Source organism: Lathyrus oleraceus, chromosome 5 (assembly GCF_024323335.1).
Source record: "Lathyrus oleraceus cultivar Zhongwan6 chromosome 5, CAAS_Psat_ZW6_1.0, whole genome shotgun sequence".
In the NCBI taxonomy this organism is placed as follows: Eukaryota; Viridiplantae; Streptophyta; class Magnoliopsida; order Fabales; family Fabaceae; genus Lathyrus; species Lathyrus oleraceus.
In genome coordinates this window covers 104,978,647-105,000,147 of record NC_066583.1, presented here as the reverse complement: position 1 = coordinate 105,000,147, position 21,501 = coordinate 104,978,647, and the positions used below count along the sequence as shown (strand labels likewise).

Below are 21,501 nucleotides of genomic sequence, written 5' to 3'. Positions count from 1 at the left end.
GAAACATGATGTCCTCATCAGGGAACTCAAATTTCATCGGTTGATAATCCTTAATGGGTTGCTGGGCGAGGTAATCAGACAATACACTCCCCTTGATTGCTTTTTGAGAGGTGTATTGGATATCGTATTCAGTCAAAATCATTTGCCACCTCGCAACCCGTCCGGTCAATGATGGCTTCTCAAATATATACTTGATCGGATCCATCTTGGAAATCAACAAAGTGGTATGAACCAGCATATACTGTCTCAGTCGGCGAGCAGCCCAGGCCAAAGCACAGCAAGTTTTCTCGAGCAGTGAATATCTTGTTTCACAGTCGCTAAACTTTTTGCTAAGGTAGTAAATTGCATGCTCTTTTCGACCAGACTCGTCATGCTGCCCCAGTGCACACCCCATAGACCCCTCAAGGACTGTCAAGTACAGAATTAACGGTCGTCCTTCCACAGGAGGCATCAAAATCGGAGGCTCCTGCAAATATTCTTTTATCTTTTCAAATGTCGCTTGGCAATCATTGTTCCACCTGACCGTTTGATCTTTTCTCAACAACTTGAATATGGGTTCACACGTGGCCGTTAGATGAGATATGAACCGTGAAATGTAGTTCAATCTACCTAAGAAACCACGAACCTCTTTTTCTGTTCTCGGTTCAGGCATTTCTTGTATTGCTTTTACTTTAGCAGGATCAACCTCGATTCCCTTTTCACTTACAATAAACCGCAGCAACTTACCGGACCGCACCCCAAAAGTGCACTTATTCGGATTCAACCTCAGCTTGAATTGTCTCAACCGGTCAAACAACTTGGCCAAGTCTACCAAATGCCTCTCTTCTGTTTGGGACTTTGCTATCATGTCATAAACATAGCATTCAATTTTATGATGAATCATATCATGAAATAAAGTCACCATAGCTCTTTGATACGTGGCCCCGGCGTTCTTGAGACCGAATAACATCACCTTATAACAAAAAATGCCCCACGGTGTGATGAACGTTATTTTCTCCATATCATCTGGCGACATTTTAATTTGATTATAGCCAGAAAAGCCATCCATGAAGGAAAACACCGAGAGTTGAGTTGTATTATCTACCAACACATTAATGTGAGGTAATGGAAAATCACCCTTCGGGCTAGCTCTGTTCAAATCCCGGTAGTCCACACATATTCTCACTTTCCCATCCTTCTTCAGCATCGGCACAATATTCGCGACCCAAGGCGGATAATTAGTGACAGCTAGGAAACCAACATCCAACTGCTTCTATACTTCCTCTTTGATTTTCATAGCCATCTCGGGTCGAGTTCTGCGCAACTTCTGCTTCACCGTAGGACAGTCTTCTCTCAATGGCAACCTGTGTACAACGATATCGGTATCCAACCCTGGCATATCTTGATAAGACTAGGCGAAGATATCAACATACTCTTTCAACAGTGCTACCATTCTGCTTTTGACATTCACCTCCAAAGCGGCCCCAACTTTCACTTCCTTTCTGACCTCCTCAGTGCCCAGATTAACAATCTCGACTCGCTTCTCATTCGGTTGAATCACCTTCTCCTCTTGTTTCAACAACCTGGCTAATTCTTCCGGCAGTTCACAATCTTCTTCGCCTTCTTCTTCGGCATGATAGATCGGATTGTCGAAGTCATATAGAGGTGTAACAGGATTGTTATCAATGAGATCCGGAGAATGATCGCATCTGCATGAATGTTGATTCATGCATTGCCTTAAGGTCGGTACGAGACAAATTGAAAATAAGGAAAATGAAAACAAAAATTGCCATTTTTATCATTTTTAAACTGCAAAAATAAATGAAAAAAAGGGAACACCGCTTTTAATGCGAAAAATATCCTTTTATTAATGATGCAAATGTTGCAAAGTGAAACACATGAGGTGGCCCTTACAATGAACCATTACGTTTCGGGCAAAACGTATGGCTTTCATGCAAACAGAATTGAAAAATAGAAATATTACTCTTCACGCAGAGTGACAGTGATGATCTTTTCGGCTTTCCAGTTCTGGATCTCCATCCCTGGTACGCACGGTTTTATCCATGATTCGAGCTCACATTCACTGTCAGTCTCTTCACCCACCACACAGACACGATCTGGATCTAGCATTCCAGCACTGGTGAACGTGAACGGTTGACGACGTTCTCTATTCTGTCCAGACGAGCCTTGGCCCGACTGATAGCCAACCCCAAACCTGTCTTCTTTTGCCGCAATGTCTACCATTCTTCCCCAACCTGGGGCCTCTCCACTCTCGGCGATTGCTTGCTTCCCCAGGGCGAACCCTTGCATGACATTGATCAACTCACTCATCTTCTCTTTCAACTCGAGAATGTCAGCGTTGGGTGGATCCATCAGTTTGGATTTGTTGCGTCTGGTAGGGTATCTGTGCGGACGAGCTACGTGCAAAGGAATGATTCTGCGTGCGCGAGCACTGATTCCTAAAACAATCAAACACGTTAGATACTGACACCTGCAAAATAGAAGCCGAGTTATTATGACTCACGCATGAATGCAACGTCTATCCATATGAGGAACATTTTGTCCTTCGATTCTGGCTTCATCGAGACGGATAATAATTTGACAATAACATTCTGACATCAGGATGTCTCTCAACCAGAATCTCAATCAAGAATGTACCCTGAGTATGGATAGACATGAGTTAGATGCGGATGAATGCAAAATAGGAATGATGAAAATGCATGAATGCAAGTCACAGTGCCATCCTCCAAGTCATCTGAACATCAACTATACTGGATTCCAGTCTCTGAACTGATCACAACCATCTGAGGGACCGAGTAACCACAAATCCAATTCGGGGGTTCCGAAATAAACGGAACCGGAGGATACATCACCATCATCACAAGGAAACCACTGAACGGATAACACCAGATCCTCTGAACAAGTACCCTCAGATTCAACCCGGGGATCCGAAATAAACGGAACCCGCTGATAAATACCGCAGACAGAACTCCGGCGTGTCAGAAATAAATCCACAAATCCCACTCATAAATAGGACCCAATAGTCACCATCAAAGAGTCACCAACAGAACCTGTATCTGTAAGAATCAATCCCTCCCCTCACAGGTGAATTCTAACAAGGTCATCCTAAGGCGGATAATGGTCTCGACAATCGGACAAGATACTCAACGGGTTTGCCCTTTCGGGTGTGCCGTTGTAGCTCTCATAAGATCATCTAAACCAAAGATCCAGGAAAGAACGGTCACCGAAGTCAACAGCTTAGAAGAGGTAACCCAACCATAGTGGAAACTCCACAATGGAAAAGCTCTCTCAAAAGAACCTCATCCGGCTTGTGGTATGTCACGTCACAATAACATGCCCAACCAACATGTGAGGAACGTGAGACCACGCTAATCCTAGGTGTATACTCGGGCCTGGGTTTTAGCCCCACTCAGAACACCCACCCCAAATCAAAGGAACCACCTGTCCAGAATTCAACGCAATGATAATATGATGCATGCAAACATGTATGCAAGTATATACAATCACAGTATAATAATCATAAATGTCATAAATAAAGCAATATAAGCAACCCAAACTACCCTAGAGAGTGCTAGGATTGACTCGCTTAGGGAAGATGGACCAGCAAGAGGTCAACTTCAGTGGAGTCCCCAGCAAAGTCACCAACTGTCGCAACGCAAAAAACAACCGGCGGGAAAATTACAGAGCCGCCACCGACGCTATTCATCCTATGACGGAAAGGGAGCGCAGGACTAACCTATGAAAGGGAAAGGAACGGTCTTACGACCAGAGATTGCAAGGTACAGGAGTCGGTTACGCAAGGGGAAGGTATTAGCACCCCTCACGTCCGCCGTACTCGATGGGATCCACGCTCAAAAGAATAGGAAAAGGTTGCTAATAAACTGCTCAAAGAAAATGCACCAAACTGGAATAATAAACAGGTGAAAGAAGATGGAGAAAGTGGACTCGGTAGGATGTCGCATCTTGGGCCTACGTAGTTTGTCAGAAACAAACATCAGAGTCAACGTAGTTCGGGGAAATAGGGAACATGCTCGCTAGGACATCGCATCCTATGCCTACGTATCTTCTCTATCCAGAGGAAGAATCAGAGCACTCGTAGCTCGGCTAACGCACGCTGAAACAAAATACCAAAAAGGGACGCTGAGACGTCAAAGCAAACACTCAAAAGGAAACAGATTGCCAATACATGGACTTACATCCGACTCCAAACAAACAAGGAAACAAAATGCCAATACATGGACTTACATCCAACTCCTAACGAACACACACACAAAAAGAAAGAAAAAGGGTGCCCGGAGAGATTTCGCTCAATCTCCTACCTACGTATCTCATCTGGTATGAGAATCAGGGCGACGTAGCTCCCCTTAACAGGGGTACAACTCTCTCCTAACCAGAGACCAGGGAAACAACAGGCTAATAGGGAGACTGACTCGAGCCTAATAGTTATCATGCAAACGATAATCCCTAAGTGGAGGTCTCTAATCAGAACCTAACTCGCACAGGAAGCAATTCAAAACGAACAACAAATAAACATCAACACAAATGAACAAGCATCACACGCTATATACAAACAAGAGGCTCAGACAAATGGTTGGGCTTTAGTCAAGAGGGGTCATATCAACCTCGACAAACAAGCCAAAACTGTAGGGGTGTTCTGAAGCTCTTAACCACTAACATTGAGAGTTAGGGTGAAGCTGATGAAAGGTGGTAATGAGGGTTAGACCTCATGCTCTTAACCCTGGCCTGGGTGAGCTCAAATCAAAGAAAGCGTGGGGATCCAGAAAGAGGGACCCTACTCCACTTGACTGACTCTATACAAAGATCTTGGGTACATTGTTCAAGAGCATCAGCACGTAGTGCGAGCATAATGAACGACTCACTGAATAACAGGGGATTGATTGTTAATCCCTTCTATCTGTCAATTGCCTCTTCACTTAGGAGGACATATCAAGTAACATGCCTCACTTGGAGGTCTTTGGCACAAATGTAAACATACACAATCAAAGCCTCTTAAGGAGGACTTCAGCCAAATGCCTGCCAAAAAGGTGGCAGGACTTCCAGACTACATGGAGAAAAAGAGAGGCTACCTAAATGGTGTATCAACCACACTCCAAATCTTAAGCAAAATCTAGCTAGCAACTAATGTACCTGTACAAAATCCAAACAGTTAATATTGCATTCAGAAAAACCAACAAACAACAGTGGAACTTTCAAATATCTACACAATGCAAGTCACAAGTGCAAGCACTCAAATGAGTTCATCACATCAAAGGACCTACAACACAACAATAATTAGTAATCGAAAGCATCTTGCATCTCAAATAATGAGACCACACCAACCATCAAAGCAAAATGCTCAAACCTGAAACACAAAGCACAATTAGTATGTGTACAAACCACTAGTACCAAGACTAGGTTCAAAAGCAAGTCAAATGGCCAAAACAGAACTCAATATTCTCCACAAAGAATATTCAATCAATCAAGAAAAGGTCCTCAAAAGGACCAACATCAATTCATAACGCAAATGCTTCAAACAATCCATGTCATGCAAAGGCAAACAGGTGAGCATAAAATGGACAATCAAATTAGAAAATCCAAATTAAAACAGAAAAGCATCCAATGGCTATGAAATTTTTTATGCAGTTTTATCATGTTATGAACAAACATCATGCAAAAAATTAAATCCAGAAGAGCTCAAATGGTATATGAATGAAAATGCACAAATGCAATATCCACAATGTGACACAAATTGTCACACTACATGTTCATGTGTCCAAAACAGTGATGGCATATGATAAAAATTCCAAACCAAAGCTTAAAAATCAAATCACATGTGAGGATCAAGCATGCCAAATTTTAGATCAATTGGATTAAAGCATAGCATTTCACAAAGCATTTATCATGACATATCAATTTAACACCATGTTCAATCAAAAAATCACAATTAAACATCCAGCATCAAACAATTTATGAAATAAATGCTATAAAAAACTAGAGATCAAAACAAGAATGTGAAAAAAAATTGGGATCAATTTGAAGCATTCTATTATTTATTTTTTATTTTTTAAAGTTGAACAAATAAAATGAAATAAACAAATAAAATTGGAGGGAAAATGATATTTGAAGAAAAACAGCATATGCATATGCCAGGTTCGAACTCACGCGCTGAAGGATAATGAGAATATTCAATTGGAATTCAGAAAACATGCATGCCAAGGATCGAACTCACGCCTCAAGGATCAAAAGCGCTTAATGCCAAAACGTTGCGTTCCATTTATGAGGTGGCAAGCACACTCAGCGTGGTCAAACACGCGTGGAACGGTCAAGGGATTCCTGGCCAATGGAAACGCCAAGCAAGCGCACAGTCAGCGCTGATAGGGCAAGAACCCTAGGAACCAAAACCAGACGCCGGAACAGTAGTTCCGGTCGTCTTCTCCGGCCGTCTCCGGCGGAGATTTGTGAAGAAATTTCCAGAAATGGACGTATTATACATGGTTCGAAAGATCTCTCAACCAGGAGTTCAAATATCATGCTCAAAACATCTAGATCATCATGAATTAATCAGATCGAACGAAAACATTTTTAAGATCCAAACTGAAAGTTCATCATACAGCTTCAATATTCATCCATTTTCAAAACAAATCATATCAGCATGCTCAGTGTAACAATATCTATACATTCATGGCAAGAAATTAGCAAAATAAGAGGATCGAATTTCACCTACCTGAAATTGCAGTGATCCAATATCGTGTATTCAACTGCTATAGAGCTCCAGCTTTACTCCAACAATCCTCCTATGAAGCTTTAAGCCAAAATGCACGATTGAAATCTCTCAGATCTTGTTCAATTTCAAGCTTCCATCTCCATGTTCATACACTTGAATCTGCTCAAATCTTGCTCAATTCCAATAAACAATGGATGAATCCTGCTCAGAATTCCACAAGGATCATGAATGTGCAAAGAAACTGAAGGTTTGTGTGAAGAAAATTGGAAATCGAAGTGAGAGAAAAAATGGAGGGAATGTGAATTTTCAGATCTGAATTTGTTCTTTTTTTGCAAAACAGTTAGGATTTAGCTTATATACCACCTGTTAATGACTTTGCTAATCACAATTTGCCTTGGCTAAACATGATTAAGGAGATGTGAGGTGTTTTGCAAAAATGACAAGTGTGCTTAGTGATCGCTCGACTGTGTGAGTCGAGAATGGGATACAAACTGCAAGTGCACAGTTCTATCGCGTAGTTTTAAAAGATATCGATCCCACAGGGACTTATGAATCGATGTACCGTTATCTAAAGTTACTACGTAAATCTAAGGTGAAAATGTTTGATTGTTTGGGGAAAAACTAAAAAACTAAACTAAGATCTAGATTAAATATTAATAAAACGGATATCGGTATGTAGTTCGTCAAAACTAGGGATTCAATTCCTTGTCGGTCTCTCGGTTTTAAAATAAATCGTTTCGATTAACTTTATTGGTTAAAGGTTTTATCTCAAACTCTCGCTCTGTTGAAGAAACCATGATCTTATATTAATGTAGCTGTCACTTATAATTAAGTCAAAAATCATATTTTGAAAACAATAAAGTTGCAGAAACTCTTTTTAAGAAAATACTGACCGTTTTAAACACCCTTATCTCAAACTCTCGCTCTGTTGACTTAGGTTATACAATTAAATCTAAATGCTTAACTCTCGTCCTCACATTCAATCTTTAAAAATACTTTTTGGAAAAAAGTCAGAATTTAATTAATTCTAAAACTTGCTCTCGCCCTGAGATAGATTTAATGGCTAACTTACACTGTCCAGTTAAAACCTCAAACTCTCGCTCTGTTGGTTTCAACTTCTTTATGTCTTTTACTTTTGTAAAAAATCTTATTATTAAACCTGTAAGTTAAGACCATAAAAAGATTGATTCTAATTTTAAGTTTGAATAGACCGACTTAGTCTTGATCCCTTTTTCTGCTTACTTTACATACCGATACCTAGGCAAATTAGCCAGACATGCTAAATAAATACAAATCTATATCATGCATAAACAGACTCATTCCAGGCATGCAATGTAAATAAACAATAGAATAAAACATTAAAAATTAAATGACGATTAAAGAACCTGAATGCGTAATACAATGGTCTTGAACACTCCTCCACAAGCCGGTAGGATTTGTTCTTGGATTCTTCAATTAAACAGTAAAATAAATCAAGGAAATAAAACTCGAATATAACGTAAGGTTAAATCCGGTATAAAGTTGCCCAGTAGTTTCCGGTGTAGAAACTACTACGCGAAAAATATCTAAAAGCTAAGAACGGGGGAAAATAAATTGCAAGGGAAAAAGAAAATAAAGCTTGCAAAATAAAATAAATAAAGTGAACGATGCTGGAAAGGAAGAAAAAAATAGGCAAAGGCGTGAAAGGAAAATTTGGCAGAGCTTTCGCAAAACTGAGCGTGCAAAAACCTGTTCTCTTTTGGTTTGTGAGATGGCTATTTATAATAGCCTTGGTAATGCATTCCGTTTCTCCCATTCTTCAGCGTGGCTATATCCACGGCGTGCATATAGGAGACTAACTCCTTAACGTTATTCTTCACGTCTTTCTGAGGGCGATACTTGCGCCAAAAAGGTAGTGGAGTTGTGTGACGTTCGTCACGCTATGTGTGACGTCCGTCACAAGGCTACTTCGCGTGACGCTCGTCACGCGTCCTGTGACGTCCGTCACAGGCACAGCATTGGTGACTTGTGCGCTTTGGGCTGGGCTTTGGCATTTGGTTCCTTTTCTCTCCTTTTTGTTCCTTTTTACACCTCCTTTTCTTCCCTTTTTCACTTTTGCTTCAAAATGGGTACCTGATATAAATAGAAGAGAAATACTGCATAATATCTGATAAAATGGAATAAATTAAAGTAAATGATAATATAATCTAATTAAATTAAGTCTTAAAATGTGATATAATTTCGTGTTATCAAACTCCCCCATACTTAAATCTTTGCTTGTCCTCAAGCAAAATTCAGTATAGTAAAAGTTTTAGCCAGATGAAATTTTAAAGCACACGTCAATTCGTACTAGGTTGCCAATGGATTTTTGTTTAGGAGGACTTGAGTTTAATCTTGACATCAGCAACTACCGTCACAACTTAGATAACCCTACCTTATGCCAATCAGTTCAAGTACCCTATGATAGCTATCCTGGTTCCTTTAGTCTTATTTTACCCGTTTTCATTCTAGCGAAATCACATTAAGCCCTTTATCTTTTCGCGCACATAGTGGAGTAACCGGTTAGTGATTATGATCCGCTTTTAGCTAGAAGTTCTGGTACATAAGTCGGATAACTTCATTATTCAGTCCATTGCAAATTGCGGGGGATCGAACCGTAGTCCGCCCTACCGAGTTCAGTACCAAATTCCTACTGAACCAACTCATAATGGATCTTTCATATTGTGTTTTTGCATGATCTGCAACCTTTATATTAAATGATCTGGTAAGGATCACCTAATTTAATTAGTGCATTTCTTGATATATTCGTATATTTCATGTGACTTTGGGGATCATTCACTTATATTCATCGGCTCTCCACGTAGTTTGCTATTAAGATGGTGCTGACTTCTGTATAAACTACTTGGGGTTACCATAGAACTAAAAGTTCAAGGAGTTCGGTATAATAGGTACTTATCCTGATCTAACATATTAAGGTTCTTAGAGCGTTGTTATGGTAATGATTTTGTTTTGATTTCACTCAAATTTATAAAGTAAGCGACCTTTATACTTATTGGGTGTGTTAAAATTTTTGTTTTGTTATGGCTCAAGAAAGTTGAGGGAAATAGATAATAGAAAATTTTTCACATTCAGGACTTAACTTAAAAAAAAAAAAATATTTTGTTTTTTTTTTTTTTTTTTTTATAGAGGGAAATAACAATGAAAAGGGAGAGTACAGGGAAATAACAATGAAAAGGGAGAGTACAAACTTGAAACAAAGATGAGAATGGAAAGAATAATGTTTCCCCCCCATACTTGAACTAAACATTGTCCTCGATGTTTGAAGGGAAAGAAATACAAAATGGAAATGAAAAGAAAAATACAACTAAGGCTGCCTTCCGCCTCTGGTTCTTGGTCCTGGTGATCTTTGACGTATGTCTAAGCTGTCGAATCTGCTAAACAACTCAGTAAACCGCTGGTCGGTTATGGCATTCCGAGCATCCTGTTGTTGTTGCATTTGACGCATCATCTGCATCATGTCTGCATTCTGTGCTTGCATACCATCGATAGCATCCATAATGTCGTCGTTGGTCGCAGGCCTTCTGCGTCGACGACGTTGGGAGGATGGGCCGGCTGCATTACTGGAAGGGTTGAGCGGGACTGACTGTTGTGTTGGCGGATGATCACCTTGTTCCATTTCTTCAAACTCATCTGTTTGCTGGTTTGTTTGTGAAGGCTCGGTGGTTTCAGGAGCGCTAAGATCGTAGAGGTGGCGGTCCGGGTTTGTGACATCGGTTAGGGTGGTATTGGGTTGCACAACACTTGGGACAGCTTGGTTGTTCACCATAAGATAGTATCCTCCGCCTACTCTGTTTTTAATCAGGCGGCTGGAGCGGCAATAGCTGATATCCATAGACAGGGGTGGTAGGGATTCTAAAGTTTGGAGTTTATCCCCTAGGTTCAGGCCAAGTGCTATGGAGGTTATTAATCCACCAATCATAAAGGGTTGCCGGCCTCTAGCACATAAGGTGCGGATATGATGAAGGAGAAAAGAGGCGGCGTTTACCGTAGTATTCGATTCGAAAACGCACTGGAGGAAAAAGAGTTCTTTTGAGTTGACCTTACTGTTGTTTGGTCTTCCAAAGAGTGTGTTTTGCAGGATACGGAGAAAATAACGGATGGTGGGGTTATGGATGTGGGAGAGAAGGAGTTCTTCCCAGTTGTAGGTATTTATACCGGAAATTTTCTTAAAAAGGTCGAAAACTAGAACTGTGTTCCAGTTTGAGGTTGGGGGGATTCTGGCATGCAGCAGACCTTCTGTGGGAAATTGCAGCATGGCACTCAATTGGCGTTGGGTTAGAGAGTACTCGGTGTTAAACATACGGAAGGTTGCTGTACCGGTTAGAAATTCACCTTCACCGGCGGGAGTGGTGTAGTCGTAAGAACTTAGGAATTCTAAGGTTAGGGAAGGATAGGTGGGTTGGTTATGGGTGCACAGGAAGGTTAAATCGGCTCTACGGAGCATCCACTCGATACCTTGGAGTAAGCCTAATTGTTGCAAGCAAGTTAAATCGGGGTACCTGGTGGGAGCGACGCCTCGCTGTTGGAAGCGCTCGAATTGCTCTTGCTGATAGTTGTCATCTCCGGATCGGAAGATGATATTTCCGAAATTTTGATTTCCCGCCATTGTGATGAATTTTTGAATGAGTGATTTGGAAAAGAAAAGAAGTGTATATTTGATATGAGAGAATTGTTTGTGGTGAAAGAAGGAGGTTTGGAGGGTATTTATAGGAGAAAGATGTGGGAGGTGAAAAGAAAGAGTGGTTGAAAAGTAATTAAATGTGGTAAATGAAAAATGAATGGGGAATGTAAAAAGGTAAGGGGTGTAACGTTCGTCTCCAACGGCTCCCTAACGTTCACATGTCTGAGAGGCGTTACGCTCGTCACAAGGGTGTGACGGTCGTAACAAGAGTGTTGCGTGCCGTTCGTCATGGATTGTGTGACGCTCGTCACACAGTTCTTTTGGCAAGGCTTCAGTAGCGCTTTACAGAATCACTTTGGTAGCGTAATTTAATGTTTTATTTAGCTTATGGTTATTTTTAGTCTGCAATTTTAATGCACTGTGCACGTTACTTGCTTTGTATAATAATAATAGGTAACAACAGTAGAACGTAACAGGCATTTGCATAATGAAATTAACTAAACAGCTTCAATAAAAAGGATCATAATGTATTACAGGAAAGGGAAATAATAAAATGAAATAGAAATAAACATGAATTCAAATAACATTAATGAAAAAAATCTAGCCTAAAACTAAATAACTTAGAAAGGGAAAATAACTAAATTCCATCTATCTTCGGATCTCTGGCCGGAGGAGTAAAAGAGTTAACATGATGCCGTAACATACGTAACTGACTTGCCGTGCTGCTCATGTGTTCTAGGACTGCAAGTCTCAAGCTGTGGAAATCTTCCCTGAGGGTGTTTTGTTCTGACATCAAAGCTTCAATGACGGTTTTAATATCTGTTCCTGGCATATGATGTCGGAGATCAGGCATGGTTGATTCTTCGGTCAGGACAGGCTGAGGAGGAGGATCAATATCATGGTAGCCGGATGGAGTCTGAGGGTCAGATTCAGCAAGAGAGATATGGTCAACATAGTGCTCATAGTCATCACAAATCTCATAATCCTGGATGGATTCAGTGGATCCATCAGGAGTTGGGGTTTCATTCAGGTTATAGAGCCAGTTCCTTTGGTTATGAACACTAGTCCTAGGATCGGGCAGGGTGAATAGGCAGAGAACCTGGTTATCAATAACAAGCTCAAACTCATCAGACCCTATGTTTGCTATAAACATAGTGTTGAAGAGGAAAGGTATACTCATAGTGGTAATGCCACAAAAAGGGTTCAGGTCAAGCATAGGCTGACGTAATCCAATAGCATTACCTATCATAGTGATCAAACCGCCTATTCTAATGGGTGCTCTCTCATCCTGGATAAGGTGGTCCAAATTAGCTAACATAAAAGTAGCACCGTTTACTGGACGGTTCTGGGAAGCACAAAATATGATGAAGAGTTCATCACGTGAAACTGAAGTACTATTTGGCTTCTTCCCAAATAAAGTGTGGGTCAGGATCTTATGGAAATAGCGAAAAGCCGGGTTATGTATGTTTCCAGAGAGAAACTCATGTTCTTCGGGCTCATCATTTCCAGTCAGCTTACCCCAAAAGTGTTCCAGCTCTCTATATTCAAAAAGTTCTTCCTGGCTTATAGTGAATGTATCAAAGGAGGTAGGAAAACCCAAAAGGTTGGTGAAGTCTCTAATATTAAATTGGTACTCCATATTGAACATTCTGAACTGGATAAAACCTCTGGTAATTCCTTTTCCATGGCTAGGTAGATAGATTAATGAACTAAGGAATTCTAGTGTGAGTCTCCGGTAGGTGGTGAAATGTCTCAGGATAGGGGAGGTCTCCCATCCTATCTGATTCAGCAAAAACAGGACACTCTGTCTCAGTCCAAGGGCAGTCATAGCCCAATCATCAGCATATAAACTAGGTAGCATCTCTCTAGTGGCTAGTTCTTCAAACCTTCGTTTCTGAGCCATTCCTCTGAACTTGATACCCATACGGTCAAAATGTCCCATCTGGTTAGTGTTAACTAGAGAAAAGAAAACATGAGTTTAAGTCAGGATTTGGCCAAATGCCGAAAGAAGAAAAGAATTATTATTATTATATATAGATATATTTTTTTCTTTTTGAATAAATCAATAATGAATACTAAATAGAAATTAAAAGAATAATTAAGAGAAAAAATAGAGAAATGATAATAATAATAAAATAATAAAATAACAGATTAATTTGTGGGTTGTCTCCCACTAAGCGCTTTGTTTAAATGTCGCAAGCTCGACAAAGAAACTGTTAAATATAGTCTATGAGTCCTGGGGGCGTTTCGTCTAAGTGTAGAATTTGCGAATCCTCGTTGGTTTCCGCATAGTGATAATGTTTCAGACGTTGCCCGTTTACGGTGAACGGTTCTGTAGATTGTCCTTTTATTTCTACCGCTCCACTGGGAAAGATTTTAGTGATATGGAAAGGTCCTGACCATCTGGATCGTAGTTTTCCCGGGAATAATTTTAGTCTGGAGTTAAATAAGAGTACTGCGTCGCCTTGCTTGAAGATTTTCCTTGATATACGCTTATCATGCCATTGTTTTGTTCTTTCTTTATAGATTTTGGCATTTTCATAGGCGTCTCTTCTGAGTTCCTCTAATTCGTTTATGTCAAGGATTCTCTTTTCACCGGCGGCTTTGTAATTCAAATTTAAATTTCTAATAGCCCAATAGGCTTTGTGTTCCAATTCTACCGGGAGGTGACAGGATTTTCCATAAATGAGCTTAAATGGGGTCGTCCCTATGGGAGTTTTATAAGCAGTTCGGTATGCCCATAAAGCTTCTGGTAATTTCAATGACCAATCTTTCCTTGAAGTGGCGACCGTTTTTTCTAGTATTTGCTTGATTTCTCTGTTAGATACTTCCACTTGTCCACTGGTTTGAGGGTGGTAAGGTGTTGCTATCCTATGTCTCACTCCATATTTAAGTAGTAGTTTTTCGAGTACCTTGGATATAAAGTGCGATCCACCATCACTGACTACTATCCTTGGGATGCCAAATCTCGGAAATATTATATTTTTAAAGAGTCTAGTTACTACTCGGGTGTCATTAGTTGGAGAAGCTATAGCTTCGATCCATTTTGATACGTAGTCAACTGCCACGAGTATGTACTTGTTACCGAAAGAGGATGGAAACGGTCCCATGAAGTCTATTCCCCACACGTCAAAAATCTCTACTTCCAAAATACCTTTTTGTGGCATCTCGTCACGTCTAGATATGTTTCCCGTGCGTTGACATCTGTCACACTCCTTAATGGCCGCATGTACGTCCTTCCATATAGTTGGCCAATAAAAGCCAGCTTGTAGGATTTTAGAGCAGGTCTTGGATGTACTTGTGTGTCCACCATAAGGCGCAGAGTGACAGTGTTGGATTATATTTTCTACCTCTTCTTCGGGTACACATCGACGGAAAATACCATCGGGACCTCTTTTGAAAAGTAAGGGATCATCCCAGTAATAGTGTTTTAGGTCGTGGAAGAATCTTTTCTTCTGCTGGTAAGATAAAGTAGGTGGAACTATTCCGGCAGCTAAATAATTGACTAGATCAGCGTACCATGGTATGACAGATATAGCTAAGGTGGTTTCTACTTGCATGTCGGAGTTGTTCTCTTCCAAAGTAGCTATGAGTTTGTCATACGAGAAATCATCATTAATGGATGTTCTTTCTGGTTCAAGGTTCTCAAGTCTAGAGAGGTGGTCTGTTACTACGTTCTCAGTTCCTTTCTTGTCCTTGATTTCTAAGTCGAATTCTTGTAGTAACAAGATCCATCTTAGGAGTCTAGGTTTAGCATCCTTTTTTGTTAGAAGATACCTGATAGCAGCGTGATCGGTGTAAACTATTATTTTGGCTCCTACCAAGTAAGAACGAAATTTATCTAGCGCAAATACTACTGCTAGGAGTTCTTTCTCGGTTGTGGCATAATTCATCTGTGCTTCATCCAGGGTTCTGCTAGCGTAATATATAACATGAAGCTTTTTATCCTTTCTTTGTCCTAAAACAGCACCTACAGCATAATCACTGGCATCGCACATTATCTCGAATGGTTCATTCCAGTCTGGTGTCTGCATAATGGGTGCGGAGATCAATGCTTGTTTAAGAGTTTGAAATGCTTTTAAACAGTTATCGTCGAATATGAATTCAGCATCTTTCATTAATAGTCCGGTTAAGGGTTTAGTTATCTTAGAGAAGTCTTTGATGAATCGTCGGTAGAAACCGGCGTGTCCTAAAAAACTTCGTACTTCTCTCACGGTCCTTGGGGGTTGAAGATTTTCGATTACCTCTATTTTGGCTTTGTCCACTTCAATTCCTCTGTTCGAGATGATGTGTCCTAAAACAATTCCTTCTTGTACCATAAAGTGGCACTTTTCCCAATTAAGTACTAAGTTTACTTTTACACATCGTTCAAGAACTCTTTCCAGGTTTTCAAGGCATTCTTCGAAACTTTGTCCGTATACAGAAAAGTCATCCATGAATACTTCCATGATGTTTTCGAGAAAGTCGGCGAAAATTGCCATCATGCATCTTTGAAAAGTTGCAGGGGCATTACACAGACCAAACGGCATTCGTCTGTACGCGAAGGTACCAAAAGGGCATGTGAATGTTGTCTTTTCTTGGTCATCAGGGTGAATTGGTATTTGAAAGAAGCCTGAATAACCGTCTAAATAACAGAAATGTGAATGTTTAGCTAATCGTTCTAACATTTGGTCAATGAATGGTAAAGGGAAATGATCTTTTCGGGTTGCTTTGTTTAGTTTCCTATAATCAATGCACATTCTCCATCCCGATTCGATTCGTTTAGTTATAGTTTCTCCTTTTTCGTTTTCAATAACGGTTATGCCTCCTTTCTTTGGTACAACGTGTACAGGACTAACCCATTTGCTGTCAGATATAGGATATATAATACCTGCTTCCAATAACTTGGTTATTTCTTTCTTTACTACCTCACTTAGGATCGGATTTAGTCTTCTCTGGTGTTCCCTAGAGGTTTTACCGTCTTCTTCTAACATGATGCGATGCATACAAATAGAAGGGCTTATTCCTTTAAGATCGGTTATGTGGTATCCTAGTGCGGTTGGATATTTTCTTAAGATATGTAGGAGTTTTTCTGTTTCGAGTCTTCCTAGATCTGCATTGACTATCACAGGTCGTTCAAGTTCTAAGTCTAGGAATTCATATCTCAGATTTTTGGGAAGTGTTTTCAAATCAGGGGTTGGTTTGTTAAGACACTGCGTAGGGTCTGGTGTTATTGCTAAGCATTGTTTAGATTTGTCTTCTAAAAGATAGTCTGATGATTTGTCTTCTCCTGACTTTGCTTCTTTTATGCATTCATCGATGATATCCATGAAGTAACATGTATCTTCTGTTGCTGGTGCTTTCAAGAATTTGGAAAGAATGAATTCAATTTTCTCTTCACCTACTTCGAAGGTGAGTCTTCCTCGTTTTACGTCTATGATTGCACCGGCAGTTGCTAAGAATGGTCTTCCTAGTATAATAGGTGTAGTATCATCTTCTCTAATGTCCATAATTGTGAAGTCAGTGGGAATGTAAAACTGACCTATGCGTACGGGAACGTTTTCAAGGATTCCTACAGGATATTTGATGGAACGATCTGCTAATTGCACAGACATCTTGGTCGGTCTTAATTCTCCCATTTCCAGTCTCTTACATATGGATAAAGGCATAACGCTAATTCCGGCTCCTAAATCGCATAAGGCTTTGTCGATGACAAATTTTCCTATGTGACAGGGTATAGAGAAACTACCCGGATCCTTGAGTTTAGGAGGCATGTTTTGGATTATAGCGCTACATTCGGCAGGGAGTGTAACGGTTTCGCTATCCTCAAGTTTCCTTTTATTAGAAAGAATTTCTTTTAAGAATTTAGCATATGAGGGCATCTGCGTAATAGCTTCGGTAAACGGAATTGTAACGTTTAATTGTTTAAGGAGATCGACAAATTTTCTAAATTGGCCTACATCTTTGGTTTTAACAAGCCTTTGAGGGTAAGGTATAGGTGATTTGTAAGGTGGTGGAGGTACATAAGGTTCCCTCTTTTCTAGGGTATCCTTATTACTCTCTTCCTTTTCCTTAGGTTCACTTTCCTCAGTAGATTTCTTAGGGTTTTGGTTTTCTATCCTTGGATCAGACGGTCCTTCCACTTCCGTTCCACTTCTTAATATAATAGCATGAGCTTGGCTTCTCGGATTAGGTTGGGGCTGTCCAGGGAATGTACCAGTTGGTGCAGCAGTAGGTGCTTGTTGTTGAGCTACTTGAGATATTTGGGTTTCTAACATTTTGTTATGGGTAGCCAAGGCATCTACTTTGCTTGCTAGTTGTTTAAGTTGTTCGCCAGTGTGTATGTTCTGGTTTAAGAAATCTTTATTGGTTTGTTGTTGGGAAGCTATAAAGTTTTCCATCATGATTTCCAAGTTGGATTTTCTAGGGGTATTATTGTTAGGATTTGGTTTCTGATATCCCGGAGATACAGATGGGGTTTGATTCGGAGACTGTCCAGGTGCGTATAAAGCATTATTACTCTTATATGAAAAGTTTGGATGGTTCTTCCAATTTGGGTTATAGGTATTCGAATAGGGGCTTCCTTGAGCATAGTTTACCTGCTCTGTTTGGATTCCAGTCAAGAGTTGACATTCCGCAGGAGTGTGGCCTTGGATTCCACAGACCTCGCAATTCTGAGTTATAGCAACCACGGCGGTTGGTGGTGATACGTTTAAACTTTCAATCTTCTGGACCAAAGCATCCACTTTTGCATTAACGTGATCAAGGTTACTTATCTCGTACATGCCGGTTTTCGGTTGAGGTTTTTCCACTGTTGTTCGTTCGGTTCCCCACTGATAGTGGTTTTGGGCCATGCTCTCGATAAGCTGGTAAGCATCAGCATAAGGTTTGTTCATTAATGCACCACCTGCAGCGGCGTCTATTGTTAACCTTGTATTGTATAAGAGACCATTATAAAATGTGTGAATTACTAACCAGTCTTCCAAACCATGGTGTGGGCAAAGTCTCATCATGTCTTTGTATCTTTCCCATGCTTCGAAAAGAGACTCGTTGTCTTTCTGTTTAAATCCGTTTATCTGGGCTCTTAACATAGTTGTTTTGCTTGGCGGAAAATATCGGGCAAGAAAAACTTTCTTCAACTCGTTCCATGTGGTGACTGAGTTGGAAGGGAGAGATTGAAGCCATCTTCTAGCGCTATCTCTTAATGAGAAAGGAAAAAGACGAAGTCGAATTGCCTCTGAAGTGACACCATTAGCTTTAACAGTATCAGCATATTGAACAAATACGGATAAATGAAGGTTTGGATCTTCGGTAAGATTTCCAGAGAATTGGTTCTGTTGCACAGCCTGCAACAGTGAAGGTTTAAGTTCAAAGTTGTTTGCTTCTATTGCGGGCGGAGCAATACTTGAATGCGGTTCATCTTGCGATGGAGCAGCGTAATCTCTAAGAGCACGAGCTGGTTCTGCCATCTCGGTTAAAGAAGGAAAAAATGTTTTTGATATCAGGAAGGTTTATAGGAGGGAGATTGTTTTCAGCACGATATTCCCGAATTCGTCGTAAGACTCGGAGATATAGTTCGATATCGTTGATTCGTAAATAGAGCGGCTCGCCTTGGGAGCGAGTGCGTGGCATACAAATCAACGAAAGAAAGAATAGAAGGAAAAAGAAACCTTAGTCTCTACAGCGTAACGGAAGAGTTACGATATCGATTGAATAAAAGTCCCCGGCAACGGCGCCAAAAACTTGATCGCTCGACTGTGTGAGTCGAGAATGGGATACAAACTGCAAGTGCACAGTTCTATCGCGTAGTTTTAAAAGATATCGATCCCACAGGGACTTATGAATCGATGTACCGTTATCTAAAGTTACTACGTAAATCTAAGGTGAAAATGTTTGATTGTTTGGGGAAAAACTAAAAAACTAAACTAAGATCTAGATTAAATATTAATAAAACGGATATCGGTATGTAGTTCGTCAAAACTAGGGATTCAATTCCTTGTCGGTCTCTCGGTTTTAAAATAAATCGTTTCGATTAACTTTATTGGTTAAAGGTTTTATCTCAAACTCTCGCTCTGTTGAAGAAACCATGATCTTATATTAATGTAGCTGTCACTTATAATTAAGTCAAAAATCATATTTTGAAAACAATAAAGTTGCAGAAACTCTTTTTAAGAAAATACTGACCGTTTTAAACACCCTTATCTCAAACTCTCGCTCTGTTGACTTAGGTTATACAATTAAATCTAAATGCTTAACTCTCGTCCTCACATTCAATCTTTAAAAATACTTTTTGGAAAAAAGTCAGAATTTAATTAATTCTAAAACTTGCTCTCGCCCTGAGATAGATTTAATGACTAACTTACACTGTCCAGTTAAAACCTCAAACTCTCGCTCTGTTGGTTTCAACTTCTTTATGTCTTTTACTTTTGTAAAAAATCTTATTATTAAACCTGTAAGTTAAGACCATAAAAAGATTGATTCTAATTTTAAGTTTGAATAGACCGACTTAGTCTTGATCCCTTTTTCTGCTTACTTTACATACCGATACCTAGGCAAATTAGCCAGACATGCTAAATAAATACAAATCTATGTCATGCATAAACAGACTCATTCCAGGCATGCAATGTAAATAAACAATAGAATAAAACATTAAAAATTAAATGACGATTAAAGAACCTGAATGCGTAATACAATGGTCTTGAACACTCCTCCACAAGCCGGTAGGATTTGTTCTTGGATTCTTCAATTAAACAGTAAAATAAATCAAGGAAATAAAACTCGAATATAACGTAAGGTTAAATCCGGTATAAAGTTGCCCAGTAGTTTCCGGTGTAGAAACTACTACGCGAAAAATATCTAAAAGCTAAGAACGGGGGAAAATAAATTGCAAGGGAAAAAGAAAATAAAGCTTGCAAAATAAAATAAATAAAGTGAACGATGCTGGAAAGGAAGAAAAAAATAGGCAAAGGCGTGAAAGGAAAATTTGGCAGAGCTTTCGCAAAACTGAGCGTGCAAAAACCTGTTCTCTTTTGGTTTGTGAGATGGCTATTTATAATAGCCTTGGTAATGCATTCCGTTTCTCCCATTCTTCAGCGTGGCTATATCCACGGCGTGCATATAGGAGACTAACTCCTTAACGTTATTCTTCACGTCTTTCTGAGGGCGATACTTGCGCCAAAAAGGTAGTGGAGTTGTGTGACGTTCGTCACGCTATGTGTGACGTCCGTCACAAGGCTACTTCGCGTGACGCTCGTCACGCGTCCTGTGACGTCCGTCACAGGCACAGCATTGGTGACTTGTGCGCTTTGGGCTGGGCTTTGGCATTTGGTTCCTTTTCTCTCCTTTTTGTTCCTTTTTACACCTCCTTTTCTTCCCTTTTTCACTTTTGCTTCAAAATGGGTACCTGATATAAATAGAAGAGAAATACTGCATAATATCTGATAAAATGGAATAAATTAAAGTAAATGATAATATAATCTAATTAAATTAAGTCTTAAAATGTGATATAATTTCGTGTTATCACTTAGCATGTGGTCATGTGCACGTGAATAGTACCATGATGAGCTTAAATTTCACTTAAAATCCTTCAATAATCATCATGGAATTGATATTTGGCTTGCATGATTCACCAAATTTGAATTATGAATTTTGCCTCCAAAATGCACATGTATGAAAAATTGATCATATGAGATTCTCCCATGCATGGCAATGATTCATTTGGAAAGTCTTGGTCATAACAAGCATTTTGCAAAACGAATGGACCAATTTGGAGTTTTAGATCAAAAGTTATGTCACTTTAAACTTCCATGCATACTTTGTGATCATTTGGCCATAACTTCTCAACCAATCATCAGATGATCATGAAATAGGACTTTTTGAAAATAGGAGAGAAAGATCTTCAACTTTCATGTTCACCAAAAATCCATTTGAAGCTTCCTTGATGTTTAAAAGTCAAGTTGAATATGGACCAAACACTTGCCATTTTTGGAAACTTTGAATTACAGGTCACTTTCCATTTTTAGAAACTTTTGCCATGACTTCAAAACCTTCAGGATAGATGTTTAAAATTACAAATGGACCTCTTTTGAACATGAATGGGGTGTTAAAATTCATCTCCCCCTCTCATAGTCCTCAGTTG

At 39.7% G+C, this 21,501-nt stretch overlaps 1 pseudogene; it reads left to right on the top strand.

Annotated features, from left to right (window-relative positions):
• The first annotated feature begins 18,347 nt into the window (after positions 1-18,347).
• Positions 18,348-18,447, top strand: LOC127089209 (uncharacterized; annotated as a pseudogene).
• The last annotated feature ends 3,054 nt before the right edge of the window (positions 18,448-21,501 follow it).